Raw genomic sequence first — 3,756 nt, forward strand, 5'->3', positions numbered from 1 at the left:
AACTACAACATATCCAAATTTGAGCTCCATTGGACAAGTATTGCCTATCCATCCAATCCAACATGTTACCACAGCTCTGGAAATCCGGAATTGTCCAGCTTTTACCTCCATTGTGTCACTTGATTCTTCTTGTTACCATAACACTTGGTAACAAGAATTCACCTTAGTAAAAGAGATATTTTCTGAAGCAATTGGCATCTTATTGAGGACAAAGCTTCATCATGGCAAGGGGACAATGGGCTAAGGCTTTATCAAAGGTGGTAGTTTAATATTAAAAGGTAAAAGCTGGAAAGGAGGAGAGAGGGAAGGAAAGGAATTGCAATCTGAAATGGGGAGAGGTTTTGAACGTGGGTAGCCAATTCATTCTATCATTCTACACATTGAGAGCAGATTTTGGAGAGTTTGGAGCTAGGAGAAAGTGTTAAGCTCATAATTTCATACATATACATGCCCAATTTACTTACTTCTTTTGCTTAGTTCCTATAATTCTAAGTTATTTCCCTCCCTTTGTGTGTTTTGTAGGCCAATAGAGCAAGAGAGCATAATTCATGCAATTCAAGCATGTTAAGGCCTAATTTGGATGAATGGAAGAAGAGCTTAAAAGACAAACTCATTTTGGCTACAGCCCCCTGCCAGTCCAGTTCCGTAGGTCATATTGCAAGCTTTGTTTCAGCAACCTACACAGCTCGGATGAGGCAGCATTCTTCATGAAAGTTGTTCCAATGGGTGTGTACTATAACATATCCAAAATTCAGCCCCATTGGATAAATATGGAGTCTGTTACCTAGCAAACACAGAGCCATGCTCAGGATGGATTTTATCAGCGCGCAAAATGCGTTAGAAATTTGTTTTGGCCTTAACTTCCTCCTCCGACCTTGGATTGGCCCAAATGATATATGGCTGGAAAGAAGACATTCTGAACTTCAATTTCGAGTGCTTAAAGTCCTAATTTGATTAAGAGAAGCCCAAGTTGTAAGCCCTTGAAGTTGCTGGTTATGCTGACCTCAGCATGTGCTGGTTGGATGCTTGGTCATGGTGAGCTAGGTATGAGCTATCATTTCTGGTTGGAAGCTTGGTCATGGTGACATGAAGATGAGCTAGGGCTGCTGGTGGGATCTATTGGTGAAGTGCATCAACCAATTCAGATTTTATAATGCAAGTGTTGTATGCATTAGTGAAGTGCATCAACCAATTCATCTTTTATAATGCAAGTGTTGTATGCATTAGCCATATTGAATTCAGATTTGTCACTCCCCTCTCCCTATAAATACCACATCCATTCCACATTCAAGACACAACAAATCCTGAGATTCACAACCCCCACAATTCACTCCAACCATCCTCAAACACTCTCAAAATCCCAAACACTCCAACAATCACCAAAACAACTCCAGCAAACCTCTCTTTCATTTCCCTAAGAATTTCATCTTCCTTAGCCATCACCACTCACTCAAACTCATCCCAAATCACCTCCATATCCTTCATACATCTTTCTAGAAGTGGGGAAGCTCTTGGAGAAGCATTAGAAGTGGAGAAGCACTTGGAGAAGCCTTGGACACCACAAGAACTTCAGAAAAAGGGTTTTTCTACTCTTATTGTATTCATTATGTTTTCTCATTTTTGTTCAAGTCTCTTTTCCATTATGAGTAGCTAAATCCATAACTAGGGCTTCGATGTAACCTAACATGAATATTCTGGGTTTATAAGTTTGGAGTTTCAAGTTTGATTCATGATTCATGTTCTTATTCATTATGCTTATAAGTTAACATGCTTGTTTGAATGATTGATCACCATTAGAACTTGTTTGTTAACTATCTTGGTTTGAATTAAGAGTATACACCATGCTTTAATTCGAATTGAACTATGAATAGGAAGAGTATGTATGGACATTCGACAACAGGGATTAGATACATACTTGGTTGTTTAAAATGTTCTTCTATGCTTAATGGGTTCCTAATGCTTAATTTTAGGTTAGACAACAAATGATCAAATTAGGGAATTAGGAACACAAGGTTAGGACCAAACACCATGGCCTAATCATACTTTAGCTAGAATCAATCTTTGAATCTGAATTAGACTTGTTACTTGAATCTTTATAACCCAGAATTGAATTGTTATGGTGATTCGAATGCCCTAGTCTCAAAATCTGTTTTCCAACTCTTAAAACCACTCTTTGTTACATTTGTTTACTTGTTTTTGTTTGCAATTTCATTTTGCTTCTTTTGTTCAACAATCACAACCACTCTTGTTTTAAATTCTGTTTTAGACATAACCTCCTACTTTCTTGAATTTGGTAATCTAAGTACATAACTAGTTTTAACTTCTCAGTCTTCGTGGGTACAACCTCGTACTTGTCTTGCTATACTACTAATTGCCCCGTACAATTGCGAGTTAACATAATATTAACAACAAATTTTGGCGCCGTTGCCGGGGACTGAACGAAAGTTCTTCCCTGGTTATGTGCCCAAGGTTACCCTATTCTTTTTAGTGTTTCTAATTAATCTAATTTTCTGTTTCAGGTAGTTTATGTCTAAAAATCCATTACTTGAACAAGTGAGGTCTTCGTTCCAACGTTCTAGATCTTTGAACGCAGGACCATCATTGCAACCCAGACGAGTGACCTCTGAAATTCAGAATCGTCTAGAAAGGGAGTTGTCAACTGCAAAAGAGCAAGCTCTTGCTACATTTACAAGTCTTGCTCTCCACACTGAACTTCCCGGTTCTTCACTTTCAAATTCGGAAGCAAGTTCAGACCAAGAAGAAGAAGAAATGATGGCTGCCATTGAGTTCATGGGAGAACTTGATATCCCAACAATTCCAGCATCTCCTTCAAGCATTTTGCTGCCCACTGTAGCTCGAAATTATGAGCTTAAATCTTCTCATCTTAATATGCTGCCTTCCTTTTATGGTTTACCTAATGAAGATCCATTGACTCATATAAAGGATATTTTTAATGTTGTGAGTTCTTTTCCCTTGACAGGTGTGACAGAAGATCAACTTCGAATGAGAGTGTTTCCATACACTTTAAAGGATAAGGCGAAGTATTGGTTGAATTCTTTGAAGCCTGGTTCACTCACTACATGGTCTGCCATTCAAAAGAAGTTCCTGGAAAAATACTTCTCCACGCAAAAGACCGACATGCTTAGGGACAAGATCTTGTTATTTGCACAGCAAGATGATGAATCGTTTTGTGAAGCATTGGAGAAATTCAATGGGTTGCTCAACTAATGTCCTCATCATGGGATTCCATTGAAGCTTCAAATGCGTATGTTTTATAAAGGACTAACCCCTTCTAGTCATAATATAGTCACCAATTTTGCAGGTGGTTCTTTTAAAACCAAAACTCCAGAAGAAACGTACGAACTCTTTGAGGAGATAGCAATGGAGACCCAACATACGGATACAAGAGGTAAACGTGTTATTAGTGGTTCTAATGATGCTTCTAGTGTGCAGATTTCAAAACTGGAACAAAAGCTAGATGCTCTTCTTGCATTAAACTCAAGAAGCCCTCCGAAGGAAGTGTGTAGCATTTGTGAATCTCATGACCATGCTACCACAGCTTGTCCACTTGGGGCTGGATATCCAGAATTTGTGCAAGAGCAAGCTAAGTTGGTAAATTCCTACAACCAAGGTCCAAGAAATGATCCATACTCTCAAAGTTATAATCCAGGTTGGAGGAATCATCCAAACTTTTCATGGAGAAATACCCAGAATCAAGCAAATCCCCCTTCATTCCAAAGGCCACAACAATCATCA

The 3,756-nt window shown here is 38.7% G+C and overlaps 1 non-coding gene across 1 annotated transcript; it reads right to left on the minus strand.

Moving 5' to 3' along the window:
- Positions 1–3,138: 3,138 nt before the first annotated feature.
- Positions 3,139–3,245, minus strand: LOC148294699 (small nucleolar RNA R71). The gene has a single exon (XR_015835541.1). It is a non-coding gene; the product is annotated as a small nucleolar RNA R71 (small nucleolar RNA).
- Between the last annotated feature and the right edge of the window lie 511 nt (positions 3,246–3,756).

The sequence above is a fragment of the Prunus avium genome, chromosome 4, assembly GCF_965620075.1.
Source record: "Prunus avium chromosome 4, drPruAviu1.hap1.1, whole genome shotgun sequence".
In the NCBI taxonomy this organism is placed as follows: Eukaryota; Viridiplantae; Streptophyta; class Magnoliopsida; order Rosales; family Rosaceae; genus Prunus; species Prunus avium.